Below are 16,402 nucleotides of genomic sequence, written 5' to 3'. Positions count from 1 at the left end.
AAAAAGAAAAAGAGAGGGGGGGGGGGGGGAATAGCTCACTCATCACGTTCTGCATTTTTTTTTCTTGACACAGAAAATGGTAAAAGAAGCCTTCATAAGAGGTTTCCACCTCGGACTGCTTATGATTTGGCTTACTTTTCTCCTGAATTTTGTGCTCCTGAAAAGTAAATCTGCAACATCCAAAACTTTGACTGCTCTCGCTTGCTGATTTGCTTGCAACTACACTCCTTATTTTGTACTGCATTGCCAGGAGTAGTCATTTGGGATTGGGTGCAAAGACATGTAGTTGCTGGCATAACGCATCACCACAAATGGAACAACCACTTGTAATTGCAGCAGCAATGTGGAGATGTAGTTGCTGAATTTACTTGTTCTGTAGCAGAAAGGCAAGGGGTCTTTTTCTCTGAATTGTTTAAATGCTATGTGATATAAATTAAGCTAGAGTTTACTTTGTGTCTTGTTTGCACCCTTGCTGTGGTGGAAAAGGCGTTCAACTGAAGGAGAAATGAATGCCTCTGTCATGTAGACATTGCATAGCTAGAAAGATCACATGGAAGGTCCTCTGCAGTAACTGGTGTCTCCTGTGTTGAAGAGGGTACAGTGACTTTAAGGCGTTGTGATCAGATCTAGCAAGTCTATTTTCTCCTTTAAAATTGCTAAGACTATTTAGCTTCATCAGCTGCAGAGCTCGAGTCCTGCCACTGAAATTACTCAATGAGGGGAAAAGAGCTCTCTACACAGATACTAAAGGATACACCTCCAAAAATCTGACACATAGGAAGCTCCTAAAATGAGCTTGGAAACAAGCTCGTGAGTACTTAGTGTTCTGACCTATACTGACTTTCAAATAAGCGCTATCCAACAGCTATAGTATTTGTTCTAAAGTATGTCTCTAATTAGTTTGCAAGCAAGGCATGCTGGTTTGAACAAATCAATGTTATATGAAATAAGTATTTCCTTAGAGGATTTTCAGACTAAGCTGAGAAAAAAAAAAAAACAAGCCACCCTCCCAACAAGGTCTCTTTATTGCTACTCAGTCTAGAAGCAAATTAGACAAGCTTATGCTGTAACCACAGCTGAATTGTGCAAACAAGTTTCTTTTGAGAGAAGTGGAAGTAATGAAATCTAGTTTCCTGTGGATCTGTTTTCCTTGTTCTCTAGATGTGCCCTTCTGACCAGGTGAAAGAGAGCACTTCTGGCTCTCCCACCCCTGCTCCTCGTCAGTCTGTACATGTGCTGTTGTTTGTCCAGCTCGTTGCTCCTCGTCAGTCTGTACATGTGCTGTTTGTCCAGCTCGCTCTTGCTCTGTTCCACCTGCCTCTGATAAAATGCAAGCTCTTCTCTGTCTGTCATCCATCTTTCATACAAAGGTTGCTAGAAGCAGCTGAGATTAATTTGTGTGCAGCATCTATTTATAGATGGATATAAGAGACTACTGGTGTTGGACAGTGAGCTAAGTTGTCAAGGGAAGAGAATGACACACAAGCAAAGAGCGTGCTAATAAACTTTTTTTTTCTTCCCCTTAAACCAGTGTTTTCCTGGTAGCTCAGTTGATCTCTGCATGTTGGGACAATTACTGGTTAGGATGAAGCATTTTTCTTTCACTGCTGTCAGTTCCGTGTCTGCACTGTAGCATTTCCTACTGGCTGCTGCTCCTTTTCCAGCAGTCAGCGTTCTTCCTTAACCACACTGGGGTTGGCTTCCACATCCCTCCCTGGGTTTAAATAGATCCTTAGTCTTCAGGAGGCTGTTAAGTCCTAAACATGTGATTTTGACTTGAAAGGCTGCTGACTACAAATTTCTGGTTTTAATATATCCATTTTATGTATTTTAAAAAAACCAAACAAACACTTCAACCCAATACCTGCTAATTGATAATTTAACGCATCAAACTGAGCTGCATGAAGGAGCGGAGGCTCCAGGAAAACTTCTACTTTGCGTGTTGTATGTTTGAAAAGGGCACATTCTTGGCTTTGGACTGTTAGACCACTGCTCTGGTTATCTGTTTCTCATGATTAAATCAGGCAGGTGATAAAAACCCTGTGTCTGACCTGATGATCATCACCGCTGTGCCACAGAACTGGTGAGCAGTAAAAAGAATGAGGAGAGATTTCTTGATTTTCTTTGAAAATCATAAATGATTAGTCCTCTGGATTGTCTGCAAGGTGGAATGCTGTGCTTCTGTTTCAAATGCTAGTCCCGCAAATTTGTAACAGCATCTTTCTTCTAAAACCATAGAATCACTGTTGGACGTAGTGATAGTAGAGGCCATATGTGAGATCAGAGGGGCATACTATGAACAGTAAATGTCAGCTTCTTCCCCAAAGAGATCAGTAAATAGTCATCATAAACTCCAGTGAAAAGCAAAAGATGAAAAGGATAATCGCTCAATAAAAATCTATTATTAATTTTTTTTATCGAGAGGGTACCCTGACAAGATAAAATATCAGATATACTCTGCTGTACCTCATGATGGCCTTTCACTTGAGGGTTGTCTAAACAGACCTCTAGCACTTTAATAACTCTTTAAAAAGACTAACCTTCAAGAACTTGGCTTTCCCTAGCAAGGAGACTGTATCCCTCTTGCTAGCATTTCTTCTGTACTGAGCCATGTAGGGGTTAAACATACTGGGCTTTGCCAAGCTGTCATTGAGGTTCTGTTAGCGTTGCGTTCCCGTTCTGCTGTTGCACTGGTTTCTGTAGGTGGTGATGTTAGTGCCAATCCATCAGCCTCTTTCATCCATGTGTCTCATACACGGAGATCTTTGCTTCACATGAAGTAAAGAGGACTTTGCTAATAGAAACAGTAAGTATGGAAACCAGGCTACTGCACACATCAGTGTTTTTTCTGACATGTTACTTTCGTATGTTTTTCATCTGTTTTTAAGCTTGGCAGTAAAGAATTTTTGGTGTGACTACGAAGAGGGTTGAGAAGTTGGCTAACAGTGATAGGAGAGTGAAGACAGATTTCTGGGTTAACTGGTGGCTGCTGTGGTCTGCAGCATACCTGAGAGGCAGCTGTGCTGCTTTGCATTATTGGAGCTTTTGGACAGATGAATCATCATCTGGAAGTGTCAACAGCCATTTATTTCTTAATTTGTTTGAGAGAGACAGTTCTGTGACCTTTAGCAATAAACATTTTTCAACCAAAAAAGGCTGTCCTGATGACAGCAAATCTTAACAGCGAGCAGCAAAAGCTTTGAGTCGTGTTTTTGAAATGTTTCCTTTGCTTTGTATTTGAAAAATTGAAATGTGCTGGAACAACTTGCTGTCTGGAATTTTTTTTTTTGCATGCCTGTAGTATAATGCAAATGATCAAAATCTAGCCTTACTTCAAACAAATTTAGTGCTGGGTTCTACATCAGCCACAGTGCTCTGGGAAAGGCTACCTGTCGGTGGGATCAGTCTTGAGCTCTGGTCCCTGTTGTCACCTCCAGCAGCTGTCTTTGCTGACACTTGAATCTTTCTTTGTGGGAATTCCCTTGTTAGGTTGAGTTAGCTTAAAAGAAGCTGCTTTCCAGCATGTGCCATTCGTCACAACAGAGTAAATATTGTGGGGCTATTTTCTACTTTCTCTAACAGTAGTCTCTAGTATCAACATAGCACTCCCAGTAAGACTATGATAGCGTATGCTTTTTTCCCCACAAACTTAGTTGGGATGTCTGTGATATAAGGACTTTCTTCACCTGACCATAAGCATTTCAAAACAATTGTAGGGATTTAATGTGCAGAAGAATATAGTTTATATTGAAAAGGGAAGTACCCATTCAGCAGACTTGGAGAATAAGAACTAACCTGCCCGGTGTTGTGTGTCCCTTCCTGCACGCTACTGAGAACTGCATGCTAAAGACCCACAGATTGACCTCCTCGGATTAACCTCAACTATTTCAGGGTGGTCCAAAATAATGCCTACCGTTCTGGATGAGCAGAAATCAGAATGCAATACATGTGAATTACGACTTTAGAATTCCTGATCATAAAAATGCTTAGCTGTGGCAGTCCTGTGTGGATTTGTGGCTTCAATTCTAATTTCTATAGCTATTCTTTAGTTCTGATCTCAGTTAAATTAAGTCTTTTCATATGCTGGCTTGCAGGGTACTAATTATATCCCTCTGAGCTGCTTGTTACCAGAATGGCCCTAAGTAAACTAAAATGCTTTTTTCATGTATATCAGTTTTCTCCTGGGGACTGTCAGATGTGAAATTTGTTTGCTTTTTGATTATTTAATTGCAATGCTGCTGAGTGGTAAATGGGTTCCATTATATCATAGAAATGGGAGGAAGGGAAGAGAAGTTGAAATGCAGGTCAGTTTGTAACACTGCAGGTTTTTGTATCCACTCTGATGGCATTTTATTATTGATAGCAGGCAATGAATAACAGACAGGCAGCTCATGATTCTTGAGGGTCTGCTTCAGTCCCTAGACCCACAATCTGAATCTGGCTGTGGTTGTGAGAAATCGAGCCGTTCATCTCTAGCGTCTGCCTTCTACGAAAGGGATTGTTGGTCTCCATCTAATTCTTGTAGCTTGTAGGCACCTCTGCTGTATAAGCTATCTCTCAGTTTGCATGAACAAACGTAAAGCTGTCTCTCGCTAGGTAAATGAACAGCCTTAAGCTGAAGGAACAGAGGGCAGAGAATGGCACATTTTCTCTTTGCAGGAAGCTTGTCTAAATGTTCTTTGCTTTTGACCTGATACCTATTTGGTAGCTCTGTACAGCAGTGGAACATCAAGTATATACTACTACTGGGTGAAAGGCAGAAGTCAAACTCTCCTCTCTTCTGTCTGTTTTGGAGAAGAGAGCTCTTTCAGGTGGAGGCTGGCCTGGAACTCGTACAGAATCACAAATAGTTGAGGTTGGAAAGGATGTCTGGAGATCATCTAACCCAACCCCTCTGCTCAGCTACAGCAGGTTTCTCAAGATCTTATTCACTGAAGTTTTGAAAATCTCTGAGGATGGAGACTCTATAATGTCTCTGGGGAACCTGTTCTGCTGTTCAGTCACTCTTACAGTGACTTAGTTTAAAAAAAAAAAATTAAAAATCTTATGTTGAAGCAGTATTTCCTGTACTTCAATTTGTGCCCAAGGACTCCCAGGTCCCCTTCTGTAAAGCTCCTTTCCAGCTGCTGGGTCCCCAGTCAGTACAGGTGCATGGGGTTACTCCTTCCCAAGTGCAGGAATTTGCATTTCCCTTTGTTGAACTTCATGAGGTTCCTTTTGGCTCATTTCTCTCGCCTGTCAAAGTCCCTCTGAGTGGCACATCAGCCATGCCTCCCAGGCTTGGCAAACCTTCTGAGGGTGCACTCAGTCCCATCATCCAGGTCTTGAATGAAGATGTGCCATGGTATTAGCCCTGATATTGGCCCCTGGGGTGCACAGCTAGTGACAGTCCAGGCCTCCAGCTCGGCTTTGTGCTGCTGATTACAACCCTTAGAGCTCAGCTAGTTTTCTGTCCACCTCACTGTCTGCTTATCTAGCCCAGATTTTATCAGCTTGTCCATGAGGATGTTATGGGGAGGCAGTGTTGAAAGTCAAGATGCCTTTTATAGGTAAGAAAAACTTAAGAATGAGGGAATCCAAATGTATCAGAAGAGTAGACCTAATAAAATGGGCTGCACAAGCATCCTGTCTGCCCCAATGCCCTGGTTCCCTTGTCAAGTCACCAAAAGGTGTAACTCTCTAGGGAACACTCATACGTCTAAAACTTAAACTAATTTTTTGCATTTGTGTGTTTATCTGGAACAAATGGGTAGGGTTTTTACCTTTTCATCCTTTGCAGCAATCGAAAATTTTAAATTATTCAAAACACTGTAAACTTACTGTGTGCTAGAAGGCTGTGACTTAATTGCTGAATGTCTTTTAAAAGAAACATCTTGCCACGTACTTGGGGCTAACTGTGTGCAGAGAGGAAAATGTACACTCCACACAGGTGGTTCAGAAGTATTTTGAGTATATCTTATTTTATGGCTTAGCTTGACAGAAATCAGTGATTGTGGCTAAGTGCTTAAATTTAATATAAAAGTCACGTTTCAGCATTCGGTTATTTGCATATTGACTGACAGCCTGTTCTTACTCATTTTAAGACTACTTTTGTATAAGTGACAGTGTTTTAGAACAAGTGTTGTCCCTTGTTGAAGAATGAGAACTGCAGCATCAGTCGTCTCTAAGACATGCGTTGTATGCAAAGCACTATGTTGATACAGTAATAAAGTTGAATGTGGCAGCACTGAAAATGCTGCAGTCTCCAAACATCAGGATTGATGTTCAGCCGGCTGAACATGAGCCGGCAGTGTGCCCAGGCGGCCAAGAAGGCCAATGGCATCCTGGCCTGTATCAGAAATAGTGTGGCCAGCAGGAGTAGGGAAGTGATCGTGCCCCTGTACTCGGCACTGGTGAGGCCGCACCTCGAATACTGTGTTCAGTTTTGGGCCCCTCACTACAAGAAGGACGTTGAGGTGCTGGAGCGTGTCCAGAGAAGGGCAACGAGGCTGGTGAAGGGTCTGGAGAACAAGTCTGATGAGGAGCGGCTGAGGGAACTGGGGTTGTTCAGCCTGGAGAAAAGGAGGCTGAGGGGAGACCTCATTGCTCTCTACAACTACCTGAAAGGAGGTTGTAGCGAGGTGGGTGTCGGTCTCTTCTCCCAAGTAACTAGCGATAGGACGAGAGGAAATGGCCTCAAGTTGTGCCAGGGGAGGTTTAGATTGGATATCAGGAAAAATTTCTTTACTGAAAGAGTGGTTAAACATTGGAACAGGCTGCCCAGGGCAGTGGTTGAGTCCCCATCCCTGGAGATATTAAAAAGATGTGTAGATGAGGCGCTTAGGGACATGGTTTAGTGGGCATGGTGGTGCTGGGTTGACGTTTGGACTCGATGATCTTAGAGGTCTTTTCCAGTCTTAATGATTCTATGATTCTGGAAGTGTTAACCCAGCTGGGCTGTCTGCCTTACGGCATTGTGTGCCTGTACAGTGGCAATACATGAAGACTTAACATCCTTCTTACAGTAACCAGTCAAAATCTGCACCTGTGACTGGGAGGCAGTAACAGTTTGAACTGAAGTACCTGAATATATTTAACCCAATATGACAATGACATTTGCAAAGTCAACCTTCTGGCTTTTAGATTAAACACGGTATATTTTAGGATGTGGTTATCCAAAAGACATGTATACTTGGCTATATTTGATTTGAGGAGAAAATTTTGTTATAAGCAAGGTGTATGGGATCTTGTTTTCCCTTGGGGCATCGTTAGGGAGGTTATGGATTTAAGCTTCGTCTTTCTTCCAAGACTACCCTGTTTCCTTGAGTCTTATTTTAATTTGTGAAAATTATATCTATTTAAGAGTCCTGAAAATATGTATTTGTTCAGCCATTTTTAAATTTTTCTTATTCTTTCCCCAGTTTTACTCACTTTTTTCTTAGTTGTGTGTTTTCAGCAGGACTTTGTGCAATAAGAATTCCAGCTGCTCTTTGACGTTTGGGAGACAGCGAAGCATTGTGAGCCCAGACTCTGGCATGTGGCCACTGCTCATCTTTGAAAGGCAGCAAGAGGCTTTTAGGCCTTTTAGTAAAGGAGTCCAAGGAGTGTTTTTCCCAAGCAGTGTCATCTCAGCCCTTGGTTTTGACCAACATTTTCCCCTTCGTTTGTCGTCTCCCCTTGTGTAGGGCCAGTCATATTCCTTTGCTTTGCACCATTGTGTTGTCTCCACACCTGCCTGTAGCTTGCTTGAAAGTTTGCTGGCAGGGGAGTCTCGGAGCCCATCCGTTCACTGTGTGTCAGGGGGAGCCACAGCCAAATCCCCTTGTTCCCCTTTAAAGATAAATCCCTGTGATTTTTTTTAAATCTCTCTGTATTGCAGTACAAGTAATTCTGGAGGTAGCCATATGGGATAATCTGAATGGAAAAACAAATGTGGGTAAGGCTACTTGGCTGAACCACAAGCAGCATAATTTGGTCTGAAGGGCAGAAGTCACTAAGTAGTGTATTGAAGGGAGAAGGCACGGGGTGATTGTGTCGTTTGGTGCAGCATCAGGTATGTAGCAAATACAACTCTGTTCCATTAAACATATCTGCTGGGAGTTAATTGAAAGAAATCATGTTCTTAGTATCTGAAATAGAAAAGGGTTTAATACTTGAATTCTTTTTGATCTTTAAATGGAACAGTAAAGGATTTATGCAGCTAAAGAGATTATCTTTTCATCTTTAGGCACATGCATTGTAAAAGTCTTTTTTTCTCTTAAATGTGCTAAAATGCATCTGGTTAGTACATCTCTGAATATGGAGTGACTGCGCTTAGGACAAAGTGGTGACAGTCTTTCTACTGAATTTTGAATATGATTCTTTTAAAGCTTTTTACCTTAACGTATTTTAAAAAAGAAAAAGCCAAGCTTTTCTTAGGCAACTATGCTTTTCCACAACCTTTTCTTAAATGTTGCTTTCAAGGACTCCTGTAGAAGTTGTGGTAACTATTGTCTCAAACAACTGATAAAAAGATTATTTTTGTAAATTAAGTCACAGAATAGAGGTATTTTCCTTGCTGTTAGAATTCATTGTGGACTATCTCAGGTCTGTTTAGACTCTCATAAATAACAGCTTTGAAATCATGTCAGTGAGATCTCCTCTCGGGTAAGTGGGAGAAGGTTGGTTCTTATAGGTGGAGAGACTTGGAAGTCTGAGAAAACAAACGTACTCTTCACTTTCATTAGAATAAAATTCTCTGTCATGAAATATACTCACTTTGATATCTCTGTATCTCATTAAATCCCAGGCTCTTGATTAAGCTCAGTTGGTGGGCCTGGTCATTTGTCTTGTGGTTTAACACTACCAGATGCATAAAGTCACAGTGAGCAGTTCTCAGGCTACGGTCAAGTTCTAAGACTTTCACTATCGGCACAGATATTACAAAGTGAAACAGGCTTCAAAGTCGTTTAAGTGGTTGTGACCCACAGTCTAGATGTGATGTTTGTTACCCAAACTCCAGTGTGACTTACAGGTAGCACATACTGGTGTAGGAGTGAATTTGTGAACTCACCAGTACTCTGTTCGGTAGTGAGCACCAAATGGAGTGGAGCAATAAAATAAAACCTGATGCAGATGTCCAATTTTAGTTTATGAAAAGAGAGTAATTTGTTATTCTCTATTTCTGGCCAAGGCTTGTGGACATGGGATGCTTTAGACAACTGTTAGTGACAGAGCTTCCTTTGGATCCATAGTGAAATGTGGATGGGATTCACTTTGTTTTCCTTTCTTGAGTATTCATTTTTAATGTGTCTTTAAACACCATTTCTGTACTTGTGTATACCCTTCATAAAGGGATATCTAAAACCTGCATTGTTCATTAGGCAATGGCTGGAGAGTGTTAAAAATATATTCTCTAGTGTTTTAAGGGACCTGAGGGCCCATTGTAGTTGTTTACTTCAGCTTTTTTTGTGACAGCCTAAATTAACTAACCAGTTTACTTTTCATCATCTTGTATTTATTACTTTAAGATCAGTTGCTACGGCTGAAGGATTCTTCTAGAAAGGAGATGAGGTGGCTTAAAAAGGTCCAGTTTACTATGACCTCTTTCTAAGCTAATTATTGTGTAGTGAAGGATGTCTGGCAAACTAAAGTTTAAAAATAATAAATAATTGAGGAGCAGGGTTTCCGTTACAGCTCATTAAATAAATCTAACTGCACTGCTTGCTACTAAGAAACCCTATGCATGTAGTTTCTATTAGTGGAAACTTGCAGGAAAACAGCTTTAATTTTATTCTCCTCGCCTTGAAGTACTTGTCCTCACCTGCTAGGAGTCAAAAATCTAGGTATCTGCTAGCTGCAGTGCAAATCAGCATTTTAATGCTTTACAGCTGCTTCTCTGTAGAATTTAATTAGAAATGTGATTCAAACACCCTCTGCCAGTACTCATATATGATGTCTATTATTGGTAATCATAGTTTCTGCTATTTAAGCATGCATTTTGGGTGGTATTGACAAAGCAGCTGTTCCTACATAAGGACTTTGATAAAGGTGGAAAAGTCTTCACTTCGAGAAAATGGGAAGGTAATGCTGCTGCAATTTAAAAATAAAAGTGGATAATCTAAAACACCTTCCTTTTCTATATAGTTTTAATTGCAGTGATATTTTCTTAGTAAAGAAATGCCATACTTATTCTCTCAATATAGCATTTATTCATAAATGTCATGAGGACCACTGTTGCCTATTACCCATAAGCTAAGTATGTGTTGATGTCTCCATTGGAACATGGTAGTTTACCATGCTGAATGGTGGAAGCCAAGGCTCAAGATTTAAAAGTAGGGTACCTTCAGCTATTGGTACTACCCTCTTCCCTCTGTCAACCAGCTAAAATGAATGTGTCAGGTGAGAACAATATTCTCCATGGGATGTTTTAGTTTTGGTATCAGCACAGCTGTGAACAGTCCTGGATTTGTGCTTCAGGATCCAATAAATTTATTGACCTTTCTGGCAGATGTCAGTAACTTAGTGTAATAGTTGCATTTCTTGCCAATAAAGTAAATAAGAGCGTTGGAAACTGATGGCGAAGAGGTCTAGAAGAAAAGAGTAAAGTGTGAGTTTGTAAAATATACTTCTGACATGCTGGAGTTTGTTACTACAAGTCAAATGTGTCTGTATTTTTCCTGCAGCTGTATTGGTAATTTTTTCGTTTGCCAAATACTTCATTTTCTGTTCTGACATACACACTACAAGACAAACATGTTTCTGCTTTGTCATTCAGGGTTATTAATGTATGAGCATCATCGTAGGAATGAAGTATTATCAGTTTTACAATACTCCATTTGGCTGCAACCCCAAAGCAAAAATTTTGTAGCTCTGTGCTATTAATTTTAGGCTTCATAGTTGTTCTTCCTCACTTAGACACTTGAGATAAAGCCTTTGGACTCCGAAGGGGTGCATTCCTACCAAATCAAAGCAACTTTCAAGTGGGTTACATCTTGGACCTAATGGCATATTCTCTAACAAGACCAAAGTCCGGAGTAGAATTTTCTGTTAATTCTTGTGCTCTTTCTGGAATCTTTCCTTTTTTGTTGTTTTGCACAGAGCAAATACTTTCAGGCCAAGAAGTTTTTTGTACATGAATACTGCTGATAAAGGCAGAGCTGAACCTCTGAGGACTGGTTTGTTTGGGGTTGGGGTTTTTTTTGCCTCTTTTTTTTTTTCCCCCAGCAAAACTCAGTGACTTTTAAGGCTTTAATCTTACAGCTTTGATATGTTCAAAAATGTTTCAGCATGAAATGTCTTAACACTTCATCTGCCTGCATCACTCCAACTGATGGCAAGTTTTGTTCTTGCTGTTGGTCGTAGGCTTTAGGTTCATGTCATGATAGCCTATCCAGTACATGGCTATCAACAGTGAATGTAGACTGACATGCTCACCAGATGTAGACGCAGCTAATCCCTCTAGCACAGCAGCTTGTTCTGACTCGGTCCCTGTGCACCCGCTCTGTTCTGAAGCTTGCAGGTTGCAGAAGAGTCGTGTTCAATTGGGTTTGTTCTGTCCTCTAAGCAAACTTCTGAAATGCTTTTGCACCTTTGCTTGTTTCTCCAGTGCTCAGAAAGCAGTTAATGATGTAGATTAAAGGCAATTAAAGATTAATCTGGTCTCTCACCCTTTTTAACTCTAGTACAGAAAGTGGAGTATAAATTTGCAAGATCCTGAACCAGTGTGTGGTGTGTATATCAGCCTCGGGCTGCTGGAAGTGGTGATGCCATTGGTATGGTGGCTTGTCTTAATGTTTTTCAGTGGTTTCACCTGCTCATACAGTGTTCATCAATTTAGTAGAAGTGTGTTAGCATTGAGCAGGAGTGCAGACATACCCTTGGTTAAACAACTGGAACATCAAAACCACTTATTTAGCCTTAAGATGAGGGCACAAATTCCCTGGGTTGAAGGCAGTATTTGGGACAGTAATGCCCTTCCTGCTAGTCACCATGGCTACATCAAACTTGAGCTGAATATTAAGTGTGCTGCAAGGAGTTCACTCCTGTTTCAGCTGCTACAAAGGCTACATAGGCCAAAAACTGCAGCTATCTCGTTTGTATGTCAGCAAAACAGTCTCTCTGATGTTAAAAGCAATCGACGAGGAAATGACTGAGAGTCACAAAATCACCTCTTTAGATCAAACGTAGTCAACAGAAGAGGAAAAAAAACCTAAGTGGGTGCTTTAATCTTGATACATATTTAATGAAATGGGAAGGGAGAAGAGTAAACTAGGGCTGTTCCCCCTGGGAAAGATGGGTTATGGCACAGGAGGAAAAATTGATATCGTGGGTTGACCAGGGAGTCAGTATGCAGGACTTAAGAACTGAAGCATACACCGCAGGTTGGCTTCACTGCTTCTAATGAACAAAAGGTGCTTAAACCTTACAGCGTGAAGGAAGGACAATCCAAAAATGGATTTTTCTGGATTCCCTCAGGAAGAAACAGTTGGAATAGACTTCCGTTACAAATTAAACTTTCCTGAGAGATTAAGAGGTTATCCTGTAGCTAAGATGATTATTCCCTGTGTATTTCCCTGCTTGGAAATGCAGCCTACTAAACTTTCCCTAGGGTCTGGGTGTATTTATATGATAATGCCAGTAAATGTGAATTTTCTCATTTTAAGATTACACCTTTGTGTCTGCGTTCAGTATTAGTATCTCCTGAAGCCATAACTGAGCAGGGTTTGGATGTCTGCTGTAGGGTGGAGGAAGCTATGAGAAAGTTCCCTTTGCAAATTCAGGAAGTAATTGATGATACAGGCAAGACAGCAGAAGTTTATGCACTTGAGTTTATTGAAGCACACAGCACAGGCTCGCACAAGTGGTCTTTGCCCCAGCAACTTGCAGTCTGGCTTATTTCTTAGGTCCCATGCTTCCACTTTTGTGCACTTTATTGTACCTAAAATGAAAGCTCGGTTTTAAAACATTTAGAAAGAGAACAAAGTCAATAAGATTTCCAGAAACCTAATTCTTTTAATCTTTGTTAGAATCTAAACAGTGATGACTGCTGTATTAGCAAGTGGCGTGGTACACTTTCAGCTATTGTCCCATGCACAGAAACCCCTTTTTCCCCCCAGTTTTCATTTGTAAAGATGTGCTGAGACCCAACACTGGTGCAGAATGGGCAGTGGAAACTGGGCCCCGTCCCCTTTAAGTCTACCACAGAACTGTATTCAGTGATGCAACGGATACTAATTTTCTCCCTTCCCAGGCCGCCTCTTCTTTGTTTGTAGGAAGATTCAGCTTGGAAGGCTGTGATCAGCTTAATCCGTTTGCTATTATTGGGACTGGTGTTCATAGTACAATTTATTAAATCAGTTTATTATCCTTCCAACCAACTTCAGTGATCAGAGGGTGAAAACATTGAAGAAAAAAAAAATTAAAACTAGTGTAAGTGCTGCCTGTTTGGATAACAGCACATTTTGCTATTTAAAAAGATTACTCATCTGCACCAAAACAGGGAGAGAAGTTAATTTCAATGATGGAGAGCTTTCTATTTCAGGGAGGCCTGGCTTGCACATTGTGATAGATTCAGGAGAAGTATAATTCATTCTTAAATTGTTAAACAGCACGTTAGGGCCAAGTATCTAAGTAAAGATGAATAGCTTCATTTGTAATCTTAAACAAGCATGTTTGCGTGTGGGAGGGTAGGGATGGGAAGCTGGGATAACCTGTAAACAAATGCCAGATGAACAGTTGCACTTCAGGTTTTGGTGGTTGTAAACTAGCCAAAATAACCTGCAGAGAAGGGAAACCAGCCCTGTCTGCTTAAAAGGGAGTTCCGCAGATCCTCCAGTCCTCTCCTCCTGTGCCATGTGCCCTTCAGCAGGAGGTGGAAAGTTCCCTGAATTTCCAGAGTGCAATGGCTCTCCCGTCTTCATAATATCTTCGACCTTCTGTGTGTAAACTGAAGCAAAGCACCTCGGCAGGAGGCAGGATGCTGTAGGGCAGAGGGAACTTCGGTTTCACTGGTGGCATCTGAGTAACATGGGAAGGTGTCTGAATGTTTCTGATTTCTGCGGTGCTGCTCATTCTGTATTGGGTTCATGGTACTCATACAAGGAAAGGCACCAGAGTTGCAGATGTGCTGTACAGTGTAAAATTCAGAAACCAAAGCTGATGTGGTCTATAGTAACATATGAACCATGAAACATTGCACTAGTAGGACAGGGGAAATGCTTCCCTCCTAATTCTTTCTCTGGATATAAATCTGTATCATAGTTTCAAGTCCTGACTGGTACTTAAAATGAGTTAACTTTTTTTCTGTCCCAAGATCACAAATATTGGCACTCCCTTCCCTGCCAAATACTGCAGAGATGTTACAGGACCATATATAAAAAGACTTTATGCCAAACAAACTGTGTTAAGTCCTAAAAGCCTTACCCCATCCACCTCTGCAGAGGACAGTTTGCCTGAGTGAAAGTAAAAGGTTTGCTTGCAGCTCCTTTGAGTTCAAACATCTGTGAAAAGAAAGGTTTCATGGGATGGGACCAAAAAAATCTGCTGTCTTTTCAGCCCTGGGATCAATTAGTGACCTTGACAGTTCGAAAGCCTGAGCAATGGCCACATTATTCAAAATGTTCAACTTGAATCCTTCAAAGTAGAGAAGGCAAATGTGTGTTGAGCACCTCTCAGTTGCAGCTGCCCATGATTCACTGCAGTCAGAGGTGGAGCTCATCTTAATCATCTGAGCTCTGGAGAGTCCCAAAGTGCCACCAGAACATGAGTCTGCTCTAAAAGAGCCCAGTGTCTTCCTCAAAACAACACCCATCTTTGCATCTCAGGAGAGAATGACCTGAGTCATCAGCTCCATGTCTCTTAAGCAGCATCTCCTGCTTAAAAACAAAACCAAGTCTCAAGTTCCCAGCAGGCCTGATGCAACTACTTTTCTTTAACTCACCCAACCTACTGGGAGGCAGCCTAGCACACGCATCCAGTTTGCTTGGTGAGGGAGGTACGCACTAGTTGCATGTAGGTGTCTATGGGGAAGGTAACCACCCCATATGCCATTACCTCTAAACAGTGCTTCAGGTCTTGGTGTGTGATTTGGGGGAGGGAAAAGGACACAAACCAGGCGAGGCTTCGTCTGTGAGCTGTGACTACAGTGGCCTGCTGCTGCCTGCAAAACTGAGCTGTGTGAGCTGAAGGGAATGAGGTTCCTTTGTACTGCAGAGCAGCTCTTGAGGGGAATAGCTGTTGAAGTTAAAGCATGCAGGCAAGACGTTATTTAAAAACATGTTAAACTTGAGAATTGCTATATCACTTCCACTGATTTCTGTGGGAAAATGACTTTGGTTGGAGCTAAATCAATTCAAAATAGGCTACAAACCTGCTAATGATTTTGCACAAGCCTCTGAAAACATGGCTGAGCCAATGGGGTGTGAAAGAGACGGGGAGGACCCAGACACTGCTGAGTGGAGACAGGCTGCGTGGTTTGCCATGAGGGGATGTATTGAGGTAACTTCTGCTTTGACTTGAACAGTTGAGTCCCATGGATCCTGCGACTGCAGTGCTATTTAAGCTGTTCTGGTCCTGCAGATCTATGTCCAAGTTGCCTGGTTTCTCGTGCATTTGCCTCTGTAAGCTGTAAAAAAAATAATCCTTGGGCTCCTCTGTCCTCCTCTGGCTTCTGCATATGTTTGTTTTTGAAGTGGTAACTTTTCTTAGATGCCTGTTCGATTGGCAGCATGCAGTGGCTGGAATGAAAATTCAGCTGGACGTAAGAAATTCCTCTCTTGGAAAGTCCTTGCCATGCTACAGGTGGTCACCAGACTAATGGCATCTGAGGGCAGCTCTGCTTGGATGGTGAGGCCAGAAGGAAGAAGTGCAGTAAGACCACCACAGGAATTTGACCTAGGAAAAAAAAGTCTTATTTTGGAAAGCTTTGGGACTTAAGCAGGCCTGCTAGTGAAGCTTCCCCTCTGTCTTCGCACAGTTTTATTTACAGCTCAAGATAAAGAAAGCAGTAGTTCTTGACTGGTACTGTTAATGTATATCAAATTTATTGCAAAGTCTGTTAGCAAGCTACCAGCCTAGTTTTTAGTCTGCAGATAATCTTACTCTCATTTAGATGTTTGGGCTGTATTACTTTGCCCAGCGTAGGCGCAGCCATTGGAATCCATCCAGTTCACCTAACAACTTTCATTAAAGAACATTGCCCTTGTAATAAAAATTACTCAGTGTGACAAGATTCCATAATATATTTTTTTAAAGCCTCGTAAAATTTTGTAGCAGTTAATGTCACTTGTTTGTTTTTTGAGATTTTCTTTTAAAAGCAAAAATTGACTTAATTGTGACAATATTTGTAATAGAACGAAATAAATATTTTTCCGTCTGGGTGTGTGGAGGCCAGGCCGGGGAGCAGGAATAGTGCAGGGATAAGGAAATAAGAAAACCTTGTCTT

At 41.4% G+C, this 16,402-nt stretch overlaps 1 protein-coding gene across 1 annotated transcript in view; it reads left to right on the top strand.

The window, feature by feature from the left end:
* GALNT10 (polypeptide N-acetylgalactosaminyltransferase 10) overlaps window positions 1-16,402 on the top strand; it is a 45,704-nt gene that overhangs the window by 6,164 nt on the left and 23,138 nt on the right. The window lies entirely within an intron of this gene.

This window comes from Aptenodytes forsteri, unplaced genomic scaffold (assembly GCF_000699145.1).
Source record: "Aptenodytes forsteri isolate BGI_AS27 unplaced genomic scaffold, ASM69914v1 Scaffold54, whole genome shotgun sequence".
Taxonomy (NCBI): Eukaryota; Metazoa; Chordata; class Aves; order Sphenisciformes; family Spheniscidae; genus Aptenodytes; species Aptenodytes forsteri.
The sequence above is the reverse complement of the archived record's forward strand: the minus strand, read 5'-3'. Positions and strand labels throughout refer to the sequence as shown.